At 48.3% G+C, this 23,538-nt stretch overlaps 1 protein-coding gene across 16 annotated transcripts in view; it reads left to right on the top strand.

Annotated features, from left to right (window-relative positions):
* EIF4G3 (eukaryotic translation initiation factor 4 gamma 3) overlaps window positions 1-23,538 on the top strand; it is a 505,170-nt gene that overhangs the window by 61,907 nt on the left and 419,725 nt on the right. The gene's annotated exons all lie outside the window — the stretch shown is intronic.

The raw sequence follows: 23,538 nt of genomic DNA, 5'->3' as shown, positions 1-23,538 counted from the left end.
ACAGCAGAAAAACAGTGGGGAGCCCAGCTGTGGCACAGACCCTTGCCAGCAGCCCCACAGATGCAAGGACCCCAGCCGGGCTGGGAGAGCCCTACAAGGGGGAGCAGGGTGGGTCACAGAACACTGCCAGCAGCCCCACAAGCAGTCCAACAGCCACAGGAGCCTTGGCCAGGGGAGACCCCGCTGGGGCATGGAGCCCCACAAAGCTGGACAGAATGGAGCCCCCTGCTGGCAGTCCCAGTATTCGCAAGAAGCTGGCTAGAGGGGCTCTCCCATCCCTTTTTGCTCCCCCACTGTGTGGGGGGAGGTGGGGTGGGGTTTAGCTCCCACCACATGCTGCTGAAAAGTGGCGGGCTTGCCGCTCATAGCATGCATGCTGGGGGTTGCTGACCCATCCTAAACCTTCAATTTGTATGTGCTTTTATTTTTTTTTAAGTGAGACACATTTTCCTTGTTCCTGTAAGCAAGCAGAAATTGTTAAGAACTTTTAGTGATAGCAAAAATCATCTTCGTTACTCCCTGTAATTGCTGTTCTTCAGCATAGTGTACAAAATATAATTTTCTTGGAGAGCAGTAAAATCAGGACATATCCTTGTAACAATAGAGCAAGGCTTGTTGGGCTCTATAAGTTCTTAAACCTGCAATTCTACTCATAGAATGTATAGATGCACTCTGTGGGTAAGTCTACACAGCACAGTTATTTCGAAATACTCTTCTAGCAGCTACACAATACAACTGCTATTTTGAAATAGTTGGCTTATTTCAAAATTGGTAAACCTCATTGCACAAGGAATAACACCTGTTTCAAAATAGCCGTTTTGAGGTAGGTGCTGTTAAGACAGGGAATACAGTCTGTTTCAAAATAAGCCATGGTGTGTGCAAAGGCTGTACTTCAAAATATGGTCTGTGTGTGTATATGCTGTATTTCAAAATAGTTAAGTGCTGTTTTCAAAATATATTTTGTTTCTAGCAGCTTTATTTCAAAATGAGCTGTTCATGAATAGTTTATCTAGCTCGGTGTGCATCACTAAGTAAAAATATTATTGGCTATGTGCCCAATCCACCTGCTCCCCTTCTCAAAGATTAACTTGATGGAACATATGAGTTACTGCACAATTCTACTAAAATATTGGTGTTCCTATTTCATAACAGTATATGACTGAGAGTTGTTCTTCATGTAACTTAGGTCTTGTAAAACCATTAAGGGAAAGGAATCCTCCTACAAGAGCCTTAATATTTGTCAGATATTTTTAGCAGACTACCTTAAATGTTTCAGATTCTAATTATCAAGGGAATTCAGATGGAGATCTAGCCATGTTTTTATACACATGATACACATTTTCAACTCATAACTTTTATTTTTTGTATAGTAAGAGCTGGAACCCCATTATTTCTTATGAGCTGCGCTACAGTGAAAGTTAGTATGCAGCTTGGTTGAGGAAAAAATAACAAAGTGCTAAGAACAATAGATGCTTCAGTTTTTCAGGGGTTTCCAAACTTATTTTAATTGCCAGAAATACTTTAAAACTCTTTTAAAATAATTTGGAAAAAAAAGGAAGAAAACCATGGTGATCTTATATGCTCATTTCTTCTTCGAATAGTGTCCCTGTAGGTGCTCTACTGTAGACATACGTGCAATCCACTGTATCTGTGATCATAGATGTTTTGGTAGCAATGTCCATTGAGCTGGTGCACGTGCTCTCCTTCTCCAGTAGTCTGCCTTGGGCTATTTAGCACTGCACTGGGGAAAGCTTGCCACTTCCATTTCAATTAAAGAAAGTAAAGAAAACAAAAAAGACTTTAGTTTCTTTTCCTATCTGGGGATATCCTTTCTCCTTCTCCCTCTCCCACCACTATTGAGGAGACTACTACTTCTTTTTGTTCATATAAGGAAAAGAAGGAGAACAACACTGTGCTCCTGCATTCTTCTTTACTAGCGCTACTGTGCTCTAAGAGGTGCCGTCCTGCAAGTAGCTCCTGTAACAACCGGACACTTCCGTTGGGAACAGCCACACTTTACCAGGAGATCAGCCAGGTCAGGGTCAGTCTTCCAGGGTTCAATTTCATGTGCTAGAGGGGGCGTGTGAAATTGAACTATCAGGGCTTTGCAGTTGACCCCTGTACTCCTCATTATTGCAAGGAGTAAGGGAGGTTGATGGTAGAGTTTCTCCTATCGACCTCCCGTAATGGGGATGGCCAGATAAGGTGATCCTAGATAAGTTGATTCCAGCTATGCAATTGTTATAGCTGGAATTGCATATCTAGGATCGACTTTTAGGTCTAGTGTAGACCTGCACATAGTATCTAATGCTTGGTTCAGCCTCTAAAAAGTGCTTCACCTGCCACAGCTAAAATGGCAGTCTTCCAGGAACTGGGAGCTGAAGTTAAAACTCCTTCTTATGCAGAGGGCACTTCAGTCGCAGGGGTCCCCTCTGCTGAAGGATTGTCTCAGAGCCTTTAGCTTCAGAGTGAGTAGACTGCTCCTTTAAAATGCTGGTAAAAAGGTCTCTGAGTGATTGGCCAGCCAGAGAGGATTCCCCTGTGCTGCTGAGAGGTAAAGCAATCTTGGAGTGATTGGCCAGTCAGAGAGGGTTCCCCATTTCATTCCTTGCAGCATCAGGAAATGCAAACTGAGGGCCTCTGTTTGGTGCGGGTTACCTCATCATCATCATCATTAATGACCAATTTCCTTCCATTTTTCCCTATCCAATGTGGCATGGCTTAGTTTCTGTAGACTAGATCTGCACCAATCTACTGTATCATCCACCCATTCTCTGTGATGTCTGCCTCTCCTATCTGAGCCATCTATTATGCCAGATACTAGGGTCTTGGCTTTTCCATCCTTGTTCATTCTGCAGATATACCTGAATAGCTGTAGTTTCTGCTGTATAACCTTCTGCAGTAGGTTCTCTTTTGGCTGTATCTTCCTATATCATTCTTAGATGGTGACCTTCTGCATCCATCCTGTTCTCAGGATCTTTCTATAACAACTCTTCTCAAACACCAATATCCTTCTCTTCAAGTCTTTCATTATCACCCATGCCTCACATGGTACAACATGCTGCTGAATACGCACATTTTCAAGACTCTCATCTTCATTCCTCAGTTAATAGCTTTGCTTTTCCAGATTTCATCTATTGCCTTCAAACTTGCTCTTGCTTTTGCTATTTTAGTCACTATTTCCTTCTTACAGTCTAGAACATATGTCATGTTGCTCCCCAAATATGTGAACTTCTCTAGATTGATCCCATCTACACTGATCTTCCTTCCTATTTCCTTATCTCCAGATACCATTGTCTCTGTTTTACTGATGTTCTTAATCAGTCCTTACCACTTCCCTTCCTCGTTTGGCATCTACACCATTCTCACTAGCTTCTCTTCATCTTCCTTGATGAAAACTATAACCTCCATGAACCTCAAGTTGTTAATTCTCATCCCGTGCACTGATATCCCTTATGCCTCTTCCTTGATCTTGTCCAGTGCTCTCACTAGATGCGTGATGATCATACTTGGTGATACTTTTTAGAACAGGAAGAAGGGCTTGAAGGGGAAGCTATCCCTTTAACAAACTTCTCTTTATCACTACCAGATGAGGCCCTCCCCTCTCATCATGAGGTGATGATTTTGAGAACTTTCAGGATCTTGTCAGTAGTGTAGTAGATGAGCTGCATCTTCCCCCACAGGAAGTGGCAGTTACATGTCACGAGTTGGGAGATATTCTGCACATCTCATGTTGAATTGCCTTCCCAACTAATGAGGCAATTCTAGATCCTACCAAATTTGTCTACAGCAACTAAACAAGTTGTAGAAAATCACACCCCAAAACCAAACACCCCAAACCCTGCATCCCTCAAAGTGTCAGACTTCCTGTTTCAATATCAGCAACCCATGTCCATCATTTTGGATGTGGCTAATGCATGAAGCAAGCAGCATAATGCCCTCTCAACCCCATATAATTGGGTTTAGCAAGATGAAGTATTTATCAGTGACATAGCTTTTTTGAATTGTGAATTGCCAAACATGTATGGCCAAAATGACTTTACTAGTTATGAGAAGCTCAGAGCTTCTCTGGAATATTTACTGGAGACACAAAAGTAGCAATTTCAGGCCATTCTTAAAGATCAGATAATAACCGGATTGGTGGTTGAGGTAGCACTATGTGTAGCTGATACAGTAGCTTGCTTGGTCTTCGTGACAGTGGTGCAGAGGCAGGCTTCTTGACTACAGCTTTCTGATGTGCTCAGAGAGTTGCAGATGTCTTCCAGTTTGAATGTCAAATTCACAGCAGAAAAGACAGATCTTTCTCTCCAGTCCTGGATTTGTAGACCATGTTACACTCCATAAGAATCTATGTTTCAGGGCAGCTAAGATACACTTCTCAGCTATTCAGTACCCGCTATCTGTCCACAGTTATGAGCCATAAAGGACCAGTGCTCAAAATTAGAAGCAGCGTGCCACATTTTCTAAGCACTTTTCATGAGGTGGTCAAGGACCTGAATAATATGTTGAATAGTATGTTGCAACGTCAGCTGCCATCTACACACCTGTCACCCCATTCATAAGTCACCTGGCCCTGATTCACATTTCTGGGTCTAGGGAGTGTTTCAAAGAATTACACAATTGAATTTACATCTCTTCACCATTCCAGCCCTCCCTCCCTGTCTGCCATCAGGTACTCTTCTCTCGAGAACCTATATGATCAGAAAATACATTATCTGTTAAGTCATTGAACTGGTCCTGGTGCAACTCAGGAGCACAAGGGGGTTCTTTCCCATTATTTCCTGATCCTCAAAGCGAAGCGAGGTTGGAGTCCCAGTCTAGATCCCAGGGCATTAAATGATATGGGAAGGCACAGATGTTCAGGATAGTCCTGGTGTAGGATCCTCTACTCCAGCTCTAGAACGACAGGATATCCTACAAGTATCAGAGGGGTAGCTCTATTAGTCTGTAGCTTCGAGAACAACAAGGAGTCTTGTGGTACCTTATAGACTAACAGATATTTTGAAGCATAAGCTTTCGTGGGAAAGACCCACTTCATCAGATGCATGAGTGGGGGGGTGGTTTCAGATGGGTATTTAAAGAGTGGGGTGCCGGTAAAAGGGAAGGCCAAAGCTGACAAGGTCTATTCAGCAAGGTGGAAATGGCCCAGTATCAACAATACTTATCAAAAGAGGAAAAAACAAGTCAGATCAGACGGGGGATGTCTGAATAGACCTTGTCAACTCTGGGAATAAGGGGACTTCGAAGTAGGCAGGGTCCTTTCGAAAAGGAGCCCTGTCAGGACGAGCCGCGCAGCGGCGAGGCGCGTCAATTTCAAAGTGCCGTGGCCGCCCGCATGCTAATGAAGCGCTGAATATGCATTTCAGCGCTTCATTAGTAAACTTCAAAATGGCCATTTGCGTGGCCATTTCGAAGTTTGGGGCTAGTGTAGACGTAGCCCATATCACTCTTTGGAGCTAAGTGCCGAAAGGAATTCCTGTGCACACTTTCTGCCTTTTACCAAGAATACCACATGATGGCCTTCTGTGTTTTACCTAAATTGAGGTGTGTCCCTGATCGTCGTCCTTCTTCAAGACGGTATACGTAGTGGAAATGTCTTAGTAAATGTGCTTCTGCTTATTAAGGTGACTGGAAGATGAAGGGTTTTTCTCCAGATGCAGATGTAATGGGGTTCAGGGGTCCCCAAGCACTGCACCCCATCCGCAGGCAGGAGTGACTCTCACTTAGGAGGTAAAATGGGAAACTTAGTAGTCAACAGAGGCACAGCTCTGTACAGAGGTGTCAGTACAGTAGGCAGAAACAGTCATTCCTGTCTATCTTGGGGAGAGGAGCCTGAGTAGTGCCTCATCTGGGGTCTAGCTACCCCTCAGCTCAAACTAGCTGCCTTCCCACTCTCTTCCCAGCTTCCAACTGCTACCTCTGATTCAAAACCCAGCTCGGCTCCTCCCTGCTCTTTGTTCAGATCAGAGGCGTTACCTGCCAGCTTAGGTTACAGCCCCAGGGGGTCATTCTTAGCTGCTGTGAACTGCTCTACCTATCATGCACACATCCAGCTTGACTCTAACACATCCACCTCCCACTCCAGCACATCTCTTCCCCCTTCCAGACTGAACTGAGTGGGGTCACTTAGCCATTGATATTGTTGTTTCCCTTGACATGGACCACCTCCATGGCATAGTTCTGCAGGAGCAGGCTCCAACGCAGGAGCTTGGTGTTGGCCCCTTTCATGTGATGCAGTCAGGTCAGGGGTGAGTGATCAGTGTACACGGTGAAGCGCCACCAAAACAGGTAAATCTGCAGCTTCCCCAGAGCCCACACCATGGCCAGACATTCCTTCTCCATGGCTGCGTAGTTCTGCTCCCGGGGCAGCAGTTTCTTGCTCAGGTGTGCAGCGAGGTGTCTCTCCACCTTGTCATTCACCTGTATTAGCACAGCGCCCAGTCCGGTTTCTGAGGCATCAGCGAACACAATAAAGGGCTTGTCAAAGTCTGGATTTGCCAGCACTGGGACCCTGGCCAGGGCCTCCTTCAGTGCACAGAGAGCTCTTGGCACTGCTCGGCCCAGACCACCTTGTCTGGCTTCCCCTTTTTACACAGGTCTGTGAGGAGGGCTGCAATGGAGCTCGAGTGGGGCACAAATGTCCGATAGCACCCCGCCATCCCTATGTCCGATAGCACACCTCCAGATCAACTGCTGGTAGTAAGCCTCACCCTTGCTGACTGAGCTAACCTTGTTATCCCCAGCCTTGCTCTGGCTTATTTATACCTAGCCCTGCAGATTTCCAAGACCAGCATCTGATGAAGTGAGTCTCTGCTCACGAAAGCTCATGCTGAAAACTTTTCTGTTAGTCTGTAAGGTGCCACAGGACCCTTCGTTGCTACTTAAGACCTTGGGTATCTACACTCCTCCATACAAGAAAAAGAAATTCTATCCTCAGCAAAGGCGCTATGCTTACCAACCACAGCGCGCACAATATCAGCGAGGCTATGACCAAGGGCGCCATCAACAACAGCAACAGTACAGGGCCCCCAGGCGACGTTCTCAACAAAGTCGCACAACCTCAGGGCAAGCCAAGAGGCAGCAAGTTTGATGGGTATGTCGAGGACTGCACTATCAACACCATCGCTCAGTGCCACTCTCATCTCATGTTCCATCATCGCCTCAAACCGTTCCACTCCCAATGGCAAAATATCACAACAGACAAATGTGTGCTGGAAATTATAGCCACGGGTTACATGATCCCTTTCCAGTCACTACGACCGATGAAACCTCCCACCCAGCCTCTTCTCAGGGACCCTTCTCACGAGGCAAGGCTGAAGCAGGAGGTAGATCACCTCATGTTCATAGGGGCGGTGGAAAGAGTACCGGAACAATTCCAAGGGAAAGGTTTTTACTCACGGTACTTCCTAACAGAGAAGAAAACAGGAGGCTGGAGACCGATTTTGGACCTACGGGGCCTCAGCAGATACTTGCGCGAGCAGCGCTTCCGGATGATCACGGTTGCATACATACTTACGGCACTGGACGATGGAGACTGGTTTGCAGCCCTCGACTTACAAGACGCTTACTTTCATATAACAATCCACCCGGCATACAGACGCTTCCTCTGCTTCACGGTCGGCGGGGAGCATTTCCGATAGAGGGTTCTTCCATTCGGCCTATCCTCAGCACCCAGAGTCTTTACCAAAACCCTGGCAGTGGTATCAGCTTACCTGCACAGGCAGGGCGTGTTTATTTTTCCATACCTGGACGACTGCCTACTGAAAGGGGCCTCAAAGGCAGAGGTCCTACGCATGATACGCGTTACCGCGAACACGTTTACTTCTCTGGGCCTAGTTATCAACCTTGCAAAGTCAAAGACCGAACCCACGCAACATATAGAGTTCATAGGGTCACACACAAACTCTGTCGCATCAAGAGTATACCTGCCCGAAGCCTGCTTCCGCAGCATCAGATCCTTGGTGCAAGTCATAAGCCGTGTCTACGCGTGCACGCTACTTCCAAGTAGCGGCACTAACTTCGAAATAGCGCCCGTCACGGCTACACGTGCCGGGTGCTATTTCGAAGTTAACTTCTACGTTAGGCGGCGAGACGTCGAAGTCGCTAACCCCATGAGGGGATAGGAATAGCGCCGTACTTCGACGTTCAACGTCGAAGTAGGGACCGTGTAGTCGTTGCGCGTCCCGCAACTTCGAAATAGCGGGGTCCGCCATGGCGGCCATCAGCTGAGGGGTTGAGAGACGCTCTCTCTCCAGCCCCTGCGGGGCTCTATGGTCACCGTGGGCAGCAGCCCTTAGCCCAGGGCTTCTGGCTGCTGCTGCGGCAGCTGGGGATCCATGCTGCATGCACAGGGTCTGCAACCAGTTGTCGGCTCTGTGGATCTTGTGTTGTTTAGTGCAAGTGTGTCTGGGAGGGGCCCTTTAAGGGAGCGGCTTGCTGTTGAGTCCGCCCTGTGACCCTGTCTGCAGCTGTGCCTGGCACCCTTATTTCGATGTGTGCTACTTTGGCGTGTAGACGTACCCTCGCAGCGCCTATTTCGATGTGGTGCCACGCAACGTCGAAGTTGAACATCGACGTTGCCAGCCCTGGAGGACGGGTAGACGTTATTCATCGAAATAGCCTATTTCGATGTTGCTACATCGAAATAAGTTATTTCGATGTTGGCTTCACGTGTAGACGTAGCCATAATGTACAGCCCGGCAGTGCCGATCCTAACATGCCTGCAACTGTTGGGGCACATGGCGTCCGCCACGTTTGTGGTACAGAATGCCAGGTTACACATGCGAAGCCTGAAGCATTGGCTGGTGAGCTTTTACAGACTGGCAGCCCATACCGTCCACATGGTAGTATTGCCCATGACGGAGGTACGGAAGTCGCTCGCGTGGTGGGTAGATCCCAAGAACCTGCTAGTGGGAGTGCCCTTCCACCAATCGCAAATTTCCATTTTTCTTACAACCGACACCTCCCACATAGGATGGGGAGCGCACATTGGCAGCAAGGTGACGCAAGGGCTATGGTCCCCTGCGGAACAGACACTGCACATAAATGTACTGGAGCTCAGAGCGGTGTTCAATGCGTGCAGACATTTTCGGAAATACCTGCAAGGCAAAGTAGTCGGGATCAATACCGACAGTACCTCCACCATGTTCTACATCAATTGACAAGGAGGGGCATGGTCCCTTGCGCTATGTGCAGAAGCAGTCCGATTTGTGGAATTCGTGCATTGCCAACAACATAACGTTAAAAGCCTCATACTTGCCGGGCGCCCACAACGTGAAGGCAGATCAACTGAGCAGCCGCTTTACACTCACGCATGAATGGCAGATCCGCTCCGACCTGCTACGACGCATATTTCGCACCTGGGGGTTTCCCCAAATCGATTTGTTTGCCACCCAGTGCAAGAAGAAATGCCCTCAGTACTGCTCCAGAGCAGGAATAGGGCGGGGGATCCCTGGGGGACGCCTTCATGATCTCATGGAAGGGCCCTCTACTCTACGCGTTTCCCCCCACAACACTTATCCACAAGGTTCTGCAGAAAGCCAGAAGGGAGGGAGGTCGCATGATACTCATAGTTCCAACTTGGGACCGACAACAATGGTTTCCCCTGCTTCTGCGCATGTCGGATCATCCACCGCTCCCCCTACCGGTAGCGCCGGGCTTACTCACGCAGGCTCAGGGGTCCATAGTGCACCCGCACCCTCAGGGACTCTGCCTACAAGCATGGTTAATCCATGGCTCTCCGCCTTAGAGAGCACGTGTACGGAGAGAGTAAGACAAGTCTTACAGTGTAGCCGAAGGACCTCCACCAGGAGGACTTACCAACAGAAATGGACACACTTTACCGCGTGGTGCTCTGCCAAACAGTTAGCTCCACTGGACGTCCCTATAACTGTAATTCTAGAATACCTGCTGGACCTCAAACGAGACGGGCTCTCTCTGTCCTCTCTAAAAGTCCACCTCGCAGCTATATCAGCTTTTCGGCACAAAGAAGAAGGGCCCACCGTATTCGCACATCGTATCGTCGCAAGGTTCTTGAAGGGGCTGGTAAACCTGTACCCTCCTCGAAAACTGCTACCACCGTCGTGGAGTTTGGACTTGGTACTCCACACGCTGTCGGGACCACTCTTCGAACCATTAGCCACGGTACCCCTCCGACTACTTACCATGAAAACGACCTTCCTTCTTGCGATTATGTCAGCCTGCAGGACGAGCATGCTCGCAGCAGTGATGGCAACGCCTCCCTGCACAGTATTCTCAAAGGAGGCGGTGATCTTACGGTTACACCCAGCCTTCGTTCCGAAAGTTTCCTCGGAGTTCCACATTAACGAACCGGTAGTATTACCCTCGTTTTACCCGAAGCCTCACAACTCCAGCAAGGAGGCACGCCTGCACCTCCTAGATGTGAGGAGGGCATTGGCTTTTTACATGGACAGAACTAAGCCCTTCCATAAAACGGACAGGTTCTGGTGTCTCTCGCTCCCAGGTCGAAAGGGGAAGGCCTCTCTTCCCAGAGAATTTCAAATCAGATTGTGTCCTGTATAAAACTGTGCTACGAGCTTCGAAAGACCCCTTTGCTAGCCCCGCCCAGGGTTCACTCCACCAGAGCGGTGGCGGCATCAACGGCCTTCTTCAAGGGAATCGCGTTAAAAGACATTTGCAGAGCGGCGACTTGGTCATCCTACGACACCTTCGCCAAGCATTATGCCCTGCATCGGGTGTTCGATGAGGATTCCCGTCTGTCGACAGCAGTCCTCTCAAGGGCAAGCTGCACATGAATCGAGTACCCACCTCCTTACTTGGGGTTACTGCTGGGTAGTCACCTACTGTGGAGCACCCATGGGGACCACTCGATGAAGAAAGAGAAGTTACTCACTTGTAGTAACGATGGTTCTTCGAGATGTGTCCCCGTGGGTGCTTCACTACCTGCCCATCCTCCCCGCTTCGGATCTCTGTCCTGTGTTTTTCAGGAGCATCGGGGCGTTTGGTCAAGGAACTGGCAGGGACTGGATTGCGCACATGACCGAGGGCGCGCAGGGGAGCGGCGCGCATCGGTGCATGCGCGATCCAGTGGAGACTGCTAGAAGAATTCCTATCTGCGGCGCCAGGGCGAGCCCGACACCTACTGTGGAGCACCCACGGGGACACATCTTGAAGAACCATCGTTACTGCAAGTGAGTAACTTCTCTCTATCTGAAGAGGTCATCATGTGTAGTCCCCTGCACTCATGACAGAACCAAGCAACATCTAGATTATGTCTGAGCAGTGTTTGCTTAACTTCCTGTTAAAATCTTCGGTGATGGAGATTCCACAACCTGGCTGGGCAGCTTGTACCAGTGGTCAATCACCGTGGTAGTTGGGATGTTTTTCTTAATGTGCTACCCGTAGCTCCCTTGCTGCAATTTATTTTCATTGCTTCTTGGAGCATCATCTGAGGCTAAGGAGAATATTTTTTCTGTTTTCTGTAATAACCTTTTAGACACTTGACAGCTGTTGTCTCTCCTTAACCTCTGATGATAGGACAAGAAGCAGTGGACTTAAATTGCAGCAATAGAGGTTTAAGTTGCTTCCTAACTGTCAGGTGGTGAGCCCTGGAATAAATGGCCTAGGGATGTGGAATCTTCATCATTGGAGATTTTTAAGAGAAAAGTAGACAAACGTGTCAGGGATGGTCTGTGGTGCTTGGTTCTTCCATGATATATAGAATTTGATTACTTCTTGAGGCTCCTTCCAATTCTAGTAGTCTATGATTCTTATTCTGCCTCATAGCGCATAGTAAATTTAAGGTTCGTTACTTCTATGTGAGCTTCATCAATTCTATTTTCAAGATGAAGTAGGTCCCATAATTTTGGGAATTGTAGCACTAGTCAGATATCATGATATAATTAAGATCTGAAATAATTAAGGTTGAGTTTCATTTTAGTCAAATTTGGAGTTACCAGTCTGCTTCCTTTCTCTCTCTCTCCCTTCCATTGAGAAAGGGATAATTTGGATACATGAATATCTTAAAAGAGGCTTCCTTTAGGACTGTATAGGCTCTGCAGTGCAGGTCTGATTTTCACCAAACAGAGAAGTCAGAGGAAACAGATCTGACAAAAGATCAGTGTACAAGGCTTGAAAGACTCCACCAGAGGAATTGACTTCCAGATAGTGCTCCAAAGGAAGCTGCTGACAGCACAGCCTGCAGGTGTGGAATAAGTCTGAGTCAAAGGGTCTTTGAGAACCAGGACATCTGTCACAAGACGAGGCTCCTTGTACACCATGCAGTGTTTGTTTCCACGTTACTGTATGCATGTGAAACCTGGACAAAATAGCCGTGTCTACATGTGCACGCTACTTCGAAGTAGCGGCACTAACTTAGAAATAGCGCTCGTCACGGCTACACGTGTTGGGCACTATTTCGATGTTAACATCGACGTTTGGCGGTGAGACGTCGAAGCCGCTAACCCCATGAGGGGATGGGAATAGCGCCCTACTTCGAAGTTGAACGTCGAAGTAGGGCATGTGTAGACGATCCGCGTCCCGCAACATCGAAATAGCGGGGTCCGCCATGGTGGCCATCAGCTGAGGGGTTGAGAGACGCTCTCTCTCCAGCCCCCACGGGGCTCTATGGTCACCGTGGGCAGCAGCCCTTAGCCCAGGGCTTCTGGCTGCTGCTGCAGCAGCTGGGGATCCATGCTGCATGCACAGGGTCTGCAACCAGTTGTCGGCTCTGTGGATCTTGTGTTGTTTAGTGCAAGTGTGTCTGGGAGGGGCCCTTTAAGGGTGCGGCTTGCTGTTGAGTCCACCCTGTGACCCTGTCTGCAGCTGTGCCTGGCACCCTTATTTCGATGTGTGCTACTTTGGCGTGTAGATGTTCCCTCGCAGCGCCTATTTCGATGTGGTGCTGCGCAACATCGATGTTGAACGTCGACGTTGCCAGCCCTGGAGGACGTGTAGACGTTATTCATCGAAATAGCCTATTTCGATGTCGCTACATCGAAATAAGCTACTTCGATGTAGGCGTCACGTGTAGACGTAGCTAATACGAGCCTCATTTGAAGGCACTTGAACAATATCATAGCTCTGCTTCAAGAGAATTCTAAGTATCTCTTGGGAAGATAGGCACATGAACACTAGCATCCTGGAAGAGTTGAATATGACAAGCATTGAAGCCAGTATTGTTCATCAGCACCTTCGTTGGACTGGTCATGTGGTTTGGACATCTGCTCCACACCTCCCAAAACAGATTCTGTTTTCCGAATTGGATGAAGTACAGAGCAGCGTTGGGGGACCAGCAGAAGCGATATAAGGACGTGCTGAAGAGAAACATGAAAAAGTGCAGCATTGGTGTCAACACCTGGGAGAATCTTGCCCAAGACTGTCCTCAGTGGAGAATGGTAATCTGCGAAGGGACGGCGCCATTTGAGAGTTCCTGCTGCGGTGCACACGAGGAGAGGTGCAGAAGAACAACAGAAAGTCAAAAACTGCCTTGTGCCCCTCCAGCAACTACCAGCAACTGCCTCTTCTGTGATAATATGTGCAAGTTCAGAGTCGGGTTGATCAGCAGTCAACGGACTCACAAGTAGAAGGGAGACATGAAGATATCATAGTTGTGTTCGAGTTACTGCCAAGCAAGCATAATCCATGTTCTAAATTCCACACAAAGCAATGGCACAACTAATTAAACACAGGAATTGCTCAGTGGACGGCATATTCCATGCTTATACTCAGGATTTCAAGATTTTGGGGTGTTTAAATAAACCATATTGTATAAAATATGTAAAAGCTTACATGTTTCCTATAGAAATCCCAAAATATCCTGTAAAAATTGGAAATTTTCTACCCAAAATTATATCTTTATGAGGCCTATGAAAGGATGTATTCTTCTTCGAGTGTCTCTGTGTGTGCTCCACCTTTAGGTGTGTCAGTGCTGCTGTGCCCACCAGTCGGAGACTTGTGTGTAGCGGTGTCCCCACCCTCTCGGCTGCCCACGTGCACTGGGCACAGGCGCGAGACGCCTGTGGCACTTACTGTGCATACGCGGGCAGCCAGTCCCTCAGTGCGTCTCCAGTTGCCACCAGCTTCAGTCACAAGGACAGTCCCTCCCTCAGTCACCTGGAGAAAAAAAAAAAGAGGAAAGAAATCATAGTCAAAACAACTATCTTAAAGAACAACCAAATACAACGGGACAAGCAGACAATGAGGGAAAGCTGCGTACGTGGCTTCTCCCAAGTCGCTCTAGCCACTTTCAGTGGCTCTGCTCCATAGCACAGCCGGTCTAGTCAGTTTCAATCATGCGCAGCTGTCTATGTTTAAAAAAGTGCTCTGCTTGTGGCCTCTCCATGTCAGTCTCTGACAGCTACTCTCTCTGCATGCAGTGTCTGAGTCAGCACCACAACACAGAAAGCGGCTCATGCTGTAGGAAACTGACAAAATGATCCTGGAGAGCAAGGCAACAACAGTTCCATATCTGGCACATTGGAGCAGGCTCTCATACTAATGGACTGCAATGACTCCCCCTCCCCTCCAGGCATAGCCTACAGGGAGTTGAGAATCCCTGACAGAGCTTTGACTGTGACAATCCCTATAGATAAAGGGAGATCCCCTGCAGCTAATAAGAGGGCTCATACCTGCTCAGGTTCTGTATCCCCTCCAGTTAAGGGGGCAGTGTCAAGTGTTTCCCCAAAAAGGCGACAGAAGGAGAGGGCTCACCCATTCTCACACAAGATGGTGCAGCACTTCGATGCAGCCACTGTCCCAGTATGGAAGAGCAAGCCAGCAAAGAAAAAGCAACAGTACCCCAGTGCTGGCAGCTGCTAGTGCTGATAAGCTGGCACCAGCAAAACGCGCAAAAGCCCTTAGTGTGGCTACAGCTGATTCTGGCCTCTTATTACTGGAAGTACCCTGGTACTGATGCCCCCTTTGCCATTTATGCTGCAGTACAGCACCACACGGGAGCTCTCTTTCACCTTGGTGCTGGGCACACTGCTGCTTAGTGAAGGCTCTATACATGGCTCCAGGCTTTCACGTTCACTTACTGAAGGTTCAGATTCACCAGGGTCCTCTGATGCAGACAGTGAAATTTCTCCTCAGAAAACAGCAGGGAAGTTTTCATCCAAGCCAGTACAGTTTTAAGTGGCAACAGCAGTGGGTGCTTCTACCAGTGCCACCCAGCTGGCCTTATTGGGATCTGTGGGTGGCTTTTTGACACCAGCTTATTCCCCAGCCATTACCTCAACCTCTATCTATGAGCAGACCCCCAACCCCCAAAGTATTCAGTCACTGGATGGGTTGGAGATTTCAGCGGTTGAGGACTATCAGACTTACACTAGGGGAGGAGACTGATCAAATTTCTCGCTCCCATCACAGTGCTCTTCCTCATTGTCCTCCACATCCTCAACGATGCAGCCACCCACTACTCTCTTGGGTGATGACTCGAGGACTTTTCAAGACCTCTTCAGGAGGGTCCTGGACAGGCTTGATTTATCCTTCTCGATCCCCAGGGATACACATCAGAAGCTGACTAATATCTTACATTTGTCCACTGAAAACAAAGTGGCAATGCCAATTAACAAAGCCCTTCTACACCTAGCCAGACTTCTCTAAGCACTCTGGCCTCTATTCTACCCACATCAAAGAGGCTAGATCAAAAGTACTGTGTGGCTTCAAACGGTGCTGAGTTCCTCTTCTCCCATCCACCTTCTAACTCATTGATATTAGAGACCTTTAATAAGAGGGGTAGACAGCAGAATACCAGATTCACTTCAGGATACAATGAGTGAAAAAGGCTGGATGCAATATGGAAAAAGGCGTACTCATCGACCAGCCTACATTTTCATATTGCCAATTATGTGGCACTGTTTGCAAAATATACACACCATATCTTTGACCAACTTCACACCTTTGTTGAAACAATTCCAGATAACAAAAGAGGTCAATACAAAGCCCTCATGGGAGATGGCGTGCTAATTTCAAGGGCAGCTTTACAATCAACTCTGGAAGGAACAGATACCTAGCCAGGTCCCTTGCATCAGCAGTGGTAATGCGATGAATATTCTGGCTACAACTGCCTGGTTTTCCTAGGGATGTCCAAAAAATGTCTCGACTCTGCTGAACAAGATGCTTCACTCACTCAAAGATTCACAGGTCACCTTACATACCCAAGGCATCCAAATGGTTGCTACAAAACATAAACTAAATGGATAATTTAGCTACAAGTACAAACCATCTCCATTCAGCAACAGACAATATGATAACAGATGTCAGAAAAAAAATGAGGATGAGACAAACCACAGACCAGTCTCTGACCCAGCAGGCTTTGGGCCATCAGTCATTTTGAAGATTTGGTCGAGAGTTGGCTGGCCCCCATAGCAGGTAGGCCATGGGCCAAGTACACACGCCATCTTTGGCTTAGGGCTGGCAGCTTTCTAACCTGCATAGGAAGCCGTCACCACTGACAAGTGATTCTTAGAGATTGCACACACCAGTTACGTCATCCCATTCTTCTCCAAACCCCAACTCCCATCCATTTTCAAGGACCCCCGCTCATGGGACTGCGCTCATGCAAGAGGCACAATGTATTCTACTGCTGGGGGCCACAGAAGAGATACCCACTGAACACAGGAGAAACGGCTTCTACTCATGCTATTTCCTCATGCAGAAGAAAACAGGGCATAGGAGACCCATGCCAGATCTCAGACATGTAAACTGGTACATTCTTTGTCAAAGATTCAAGATGGTAATGTAGCCACAGTCATCCTTGCGCTACAGAACAGGGATTGGCTGTCCACACTTGACCTCCAGGGTGCTTATTTTCATGTCACCATTCACTCATTCAGATTCATGATAGCAAAAGGACGCTTCCAGTACTGGGTGCTGTCCTTCAGCCTCTGAACAGCAGCAAGGATCTTCTCAAAGGTCCTAGCAGTAGTCACCGCATATCTGAGAACAAAGGAAGTAACTATTTTTACACTACCTAGATGATGGTCTTTTAAGGGGCCACTCCTTAGCCCAAAACAAATGGGCAACAGCTTTGACCAGAACCCTGTTCTCCAATCTGGGTCTATATATAAACCTGCCAAAGTGCACCCTGACACTGACTTGTACACACAGGGGCACTTTTGGATTGCCAGACAGCCATGGCCCCCTGCCTCTACATAGATGGCAGGCAATCTGAGATCTTGCGTGACATGACACGATTTTATACGGATAGGGAAACCATTTTATGTGTCAATTGTGCCTTTGGTGCCAAATATTGTGCCGGGGGGAGGTCATATGAAGTATCTGATTAAAGCTAATGATGTGCTGAATTTATGTACGTGGCATATAAGTCTGTGTCATGCTTTTATGGAACAATATAGGTTTTAGCTCTGCGGCCGTCTGAGAAATGTTTCAGTGCTAAGGTTCTCAAAAGGATGCTTACAAAGACTTCCAAGAATTGGCAAATAACATTGTTGGCTTGCATCAATAGCTGCAATTGATGTATATAGAGTATTGCTTTAACAATTCTTCTCTCCAACCCTGTTCTTTCTTTTTGCTTGTTAATAAATCTTTACATTTGGTGAACATGTCGTTTTGGGTAAGATCCAAGTATATATTGACTGGGATCTGGGGCTGGGCCCTTTGGGGTCTGGAGGAATCTGTGTGGTGTTGGATGAAACAGGCTAAAGAGCCTCTCTCCTGAATTTGGGGGTTGTTGGTCTGGGCTAGTATAGCAGCTGAGAAGTCTGTGGATTCACCTGTGTGGCTTCTGGCTGGCCACTGGGGCTGGCAGAGGTGTGGTGTGGGTGGCTGAGTTTGCCTCAGTAAGAAGGAAATCCCAGCCTAGGGCTGTAAGTGGCCTGAATTTTTAGTGTAGTTATCCTGGATTGATTTCTCTAGCTTTGCCCAGAAACCCCGTCCTATTAGAGTGGCGTAGTGGAGTTTGGATCCACAGAACCTGCTCAGTTAAGCTTGGGATCAGGATCCCACTCTGTTCTAAATTTGAATTTTGGGTTTTGAGAGGTTTTGGTTAAAGTGCAGTTGCAATGAGTCAGCAAAAGTATCTGACCCTAAGTAATAAAGCCCTGAAGGATTTGTACAGTGGAAGGGAGATTGTGGTTAAAAAGAAAGCTACCAACCAGGAGCTGAGAGATGCGCTTGTGGAATGGGACCAGCAGATGGCAGCACAGCCCTCACCTGAGGCTGGAAGCTGTACAGATGAAATCAGATTGGACGGAGTAAAGAATCTGGACTATTAGCAGAAATTAGCCAACATTTAAGGGAACAGCAGGAAAGCATCAAACTGAAGGAGCGAGAGGCCCGATTGGAATGAGGGGCTCATGTCTGGTCAATGGAGAAAATGGAGATGCAAATGAAAATAGAGGTGTGGCGGAGGCCATCCCCCAGGAGTCCCACCCCCTTGAGACAGCCAAAGTTGGGAAAGGAAAAGATGTGCCCATTTACCAGGATAATGATGATATAGAGGAGTTCCTGTCTGCGTTTGAAAGCCTTTGCATGGTGAGCCAAGTCCCAGATGATCAGCTAATGCCAGTCCTGTTGACCAGACTGATTGGAAGAGCCCAGCAGGTATTTAATGAGCTTGGGGAACAGGACACTTTAGACTATGCATGGTTTACAGATGCTGTACTGAATCGATTCAGGGTCACTCCCGAGTCCTACAGTGTTAGATTTAGGAGGTTTAGAATGTTGGGTGATTGTACCTATGTGGAATGTGCTCACAAGCTGATAGGGTTTAAGAAATAGGTTAGTGGGGCCAAGGCAAATGGGAGTTTTGAAAAACTGCTGGACTTAATTGCTTTGGAGGAGTTTCTAGACATTGTTCTTGACCATCTACGTGCAGCTGCCTGTGACAGGGAGCCTGAGTCTATCCCTATCCTGTGGGCTGTGGAGTTTGCCAATGCGCACACCCAGAACAGAGCTAGAGCCTCTCTCCTGAATTTGGGGGTTGGTGGTGACAGCTTGTGGTGTCACCACACTACAGGTCAGTCCCAGTGTAACTGCCAGACAATGTCTGTGTCTCCTTGGCCACATAGCAGCAGCGATCTCAGTCGTGTTCCGTGCACACCTCTGGATGAGACCAGTGCAGGCCTGGTTTAGAGCAGTGTTCAGGCCCATGTTTATCCATTGAACAAAACACTGAATGTCCCAGCTACAGTGAGGGACTCCCTCAGTTGGTGGGCACAGCCTCAAAATGTATGCACAGGGATTCCATTCCAGAGACCCTCTCCAACTTTCATGATTATGATGCATGCTTCCATACGAGGTTGGGGATGAAATAGTCCAGGTCACATGGTCAGTGGACAAACGGCTCAAACACATCAAGCTCTTAGAACTGAGAGCAGTTTTGTATACCTATGTGTACTTTTTCATGCAGATCTCCAACAGCACAGTCCACATAATGATGAACAATATAGCAACAATGTACTACATCAACAAACAGGGTGGAGTATGCTTGAGACAACTCTGTGGTGAAGCAGTGCAACTGTGGGAGTGGATTATCTCTCGACGTATCTACCTGGTGGTGGCCTATATACCAGGCAGGAACAATATACTTACAGATGACCTCAGCTACAGTTTTTCCTCTTGAAATCAACAGATCCACCATCTGCTACGTCTTCCACAAATAGGGGTTCCCAACCATGGATGTTTTCTACAGCTGCCCCCACATCATTTGGAATGTACCTTTAGTGTATGCATTCCCTCCGATCCCTCTCATTCAGAGGATTATGGTCAAGATGAAGTGGGACAGGGTCTCAGTCAAACTATTAGCACCCAGATGGCTCAAATAGACCTTGTTCTCAGAACTTCTACAGCTGTACAGGCGTCCCCCATGTTGCCTTCCTCCTGTATCCTTGCCCCTAACTCAGCAGAACGGGTCCATTTGCCACCCAGCCACTGACTGTCTTCGCCCCCATGCATGGTTTCTGGTTGTCTGAGTGATGCAGAGCTACATTGTCTGCTTCAGGTCCAAACAATCCTCGAGAACAGTAGGTGATCTGTGTCGAGAAAGACCTACTTACAAAAATGGCAATGCTTCATAGCCTGGTGCCTCTCTCAACCATGTGATCCCATGCATGTGGGCATCCCACATATACTCACTTGTTTACTCTGCCTCCAGGAAACAAATCACCTGGCAGCCATATCCAACTCATCTGATGAAGTGGGTTTTACCCATAAAAGTTCATCACCTAATAATTTTTTTACTCTCTAAGGTGCCGGGTGATTTAATAGATTTAAATGCCAGTATCTTGGGATAGTTTCAGATTAGAACCAGGGAAATTTGGAAATATCCCCTTCCAGTACTATAGAGCTCCAATTTACAGCTCTGCATTGTCATTAAATATTGAATCGTAAATTAATCCCTATTCAAGACAGAAGGACAGGTTACTCACCCTGTGCAGTAACTGGAGTTCTTCAAGATGTTGTTTCCCTGGGTGCTCCACCTTTAGGTGCATCAGCACCGCTGTGTCCATGGGCCAAAGATGTGTGTGTAGCACTGTCCCTCCCAGCTGCCTGTGCTCGCAGGGCACAGGCACGAGACTCTGGTGGCACTTACTGCATATACATGGGCAGCCAGTTCCTCACTTCTTCTCTGATCCGGAAGCCAAAGCAGAAAGCTGAAGCAGAGGGCAGGAGGGTGCATGATGGAGCACTCACAGGGAAAATATCTTGAAGAACTCCAGTTTACTACACAGGTTGAGTAACCCCTCCTCCTTGTTCGAGTGTTCCCATGGATGCTCTACCTTTAGGTGACTACAAAGCAGTGTCATTGCTTGGAGATGGGCCCTTTGGAAGGTGTACATCAGCTGATAACAAAACAGATCGACCAAATGCAGTCTCTGAATCAGCACAGGTTGTATGACATATTGCTGAGTGAAAGTATGAGCAGACTCCCAGCTGACTGCTCTGCAAAAGTCATCAGTGGACATGCCTTGGAGTAAGGCTGTAGAGGCCACCATTGCACATGTGGATGGGCACAAATCCTCACTGGAGGTTCTTCATTAAACTTATTGTAGGCGAATCTTATACAGACCGAGATCCATTTGGACAGCTTCTGTTTGGAGACAGGCATGCCACAGGATCTTTCGTCTGAGGAGACAAAGAGTCAGGTCATCTTCCAAAATGACTGTGTTCTCTGCAGGTAGAAGGCCCATTACAGGCCAGGAAGGCAACATCAGTACCAGGGAAATTGGTTGAAATTATGGTTAAGAGCAAAGAGTCTTCAAGTACTTGCTCATACCTATTCAAGTGAGGTGTGTGCTTGTGCACAGCTGTGAGAAAATATTCCCTAGCAACTACCAGCCAGGTCAGCTGGGGAGCCCACTGGAGTGGTGCCTATGCTAAGCCTATATATGACCCAGCCAAACCAGCACCTCTCATTCTCTTCTTGCCACTTGTGGTGGCTGTTCCATGGTTGTAGAGAAGTAACTGTTGCTGTGCCACAGCTCCGTAGTTCTTTCTGTGCAAATAATTTTAATTAGCTGTGTTTAGCATTACCATTGTTTTTGGTTCAGTAAGTCTTCATTGTTTGTCCGGTAGGGAAGGACTCTCCCCTTCTGCTCTTTCCCCTCTGGGGCCTAAGGGAATGAAAAAATCTCAGGGCTTTAAACAGTGCTCCAGCTGCTTAAAGCCTGTGCCAAGTGACCCTCATGATTCCTGCCTTTGTTGTTTGGATGAAGCTCGTCAAGCAGCTAAGTGCCATATCTGTAGGGATTTCAAGCCCCAGGCTTGTAAAGAACATGAGTTTTGGCTCCAGCAACTCTTGATGCAGTTGGCACTTGAACCACTGTGGCAGGGCTCCGCACCTGTGTCCTCAGTGCACAGCCCACCATCTTTGGCTCTGGGCTCGGCACCCAGAAAGGGTTCCACTTGCCTGAAACTGCCAGTGTACCATTCCCAGTCTCCGATGCATGCCTCCAGCATGCCCAGGTCATCGGCATCAGCTCCGTTGACTGTGGCATCCTTGGTGCAGAAGGTACTGGATGGTCCCAGTGCCTGAGATCTTGATGCCCGTGCACCAAGCTCTGTACTCTTGGACTCGCCCAGAGGTGATTGGTGCCGATTGACCCTTTGTTGATGCCTAACAACGTATGTACTGGTCAACCCGGGGACTCACAGAAATGGTGATCTCCCCGACATGCACTGAGGCCCCTGCCCCTCGGCAAGTTTCTGGGGTAAACCTTCACTTCTGCCTGCACCTATCCAGGTGCCCTTGCCTGAACCCTTAGGCCCAACCTGAGTCCTGGCACAGCCATCCAAGGCATTGCAATTCTGACTCATGGTGCCAGACATCTTTGCAGCCTCCTTCTCTGTCTTGCTCAATGCCAGCTTGTTCTTTGTTCAGGGCCTCCGCTGCAGCTGCATCCAATTTTGGATCTTTGGCCTCCCACTCTGGCACTCGGCACCGTGCCTCACCAGTCCCAATGCTGTTTTCTCTATGCTCGTCTTCAGGTTCCAGAACCTATCTGGTAAAGGCTTCACCTTGACCGTGTTTTCATTCGAGCACTTGATCCCATTCCCCACACCAATCTGGTTTCTCTCATCAGGACCCTTGTGGGTTGGACTCTCGACATCCATTTTCTGTGTTGCCAACGACCTCAACTCCTTAGTGTTCCTGTTCCCTGCACAAATCTCACTTTCAACTCAGGTCTCCATCTTGGCACTGGTTCAGGTTCCAACATCGGTTTCACTGTCAGCGTCCTTTCTACTGAGGGTGACCATCTGTCTCATAGTGGGCGGGACGGTCCTGTGTTTGCGATGCCAAAAAGGTGTCCTGACTTATTTTTTTAAAAGGGACTCATTGTCCCATATTTGGGCCCTCCCCTGCTTCTGGTGGGAGTCACTTCCATGAGCCTTGGGGAGGCAGGGGGAGCATGGGCAGCTGCTGCTTCCCCAGGGCTTAGGGAGCTCCAGGGACTGTTGCTTCCCAGGCAGTGCTGGCAGCTGCGGCTTCCACGGGGCTCCGGGGGAGGGCCTGCAGTTGCTGCTTTCCCAGGGGGTGCCGGCAGCTGCCACCTCCTTCCTGGCTCCCCAGGGCTTGAAGGAGCTGGGAGGAGCTGCCCTCTCTCCCTCATACCTCCTTGTCCCGTATTTGGGACGGGGAGATATGAGCTGTGTCTACACGTGCACGCTACTTCGAAGTAGCGGCACTAACTTCGAAATAGCGCCCGTCGCGGCTACATGCGTCAGGCGCTATTTCGAAGTTAACTTCGACGTTAGGCGGCGAGACGTCGAAGTCGCTAACCTCATGAGGAGATAGGAATAGCGCCCTACTTCGACGTTCAACGTCGAAGTAGGGACCGTGTAGACGATCCGCGTCCCGCAACGTCGAAATTGCCGGGTCCTCCATGGCGGCCATCAGCTGTGGGGTTGAGAGATGCTCTCTCTCCAGCCCGTGCGGGGCTCTATGGTCACCGTGGGCAGCAGCCCTTAGCCCAGGGCTTCTGGCTGCTGCTGCTGCAGCTGGGGATCCATGCTGCAGGCACAGGGTCTGCAACCAGTTGTCAGCTCTGTGGATCTTGTGTTGTTTAGTGCAAGTGTGTCTGGGAGGGGCCCTTT

This window comes from Carettochelys insculpta, chromosome 23 (assembly GCF_033958435.1).
Source record: "Carettochelys insculpta isolate YL-2023 chromosome 23, ASM3395843v1, whole genome shotgun sequence".
Taxonomy (NCBI): Eukaryota; Metazoa; Chordata; order Testudines; family Carettochelyidae; genus Carettochelys; species Carettochelys insculpta.
This window is presented reverse-complemented; position numbering and strand designations above follow the sequence as displayed.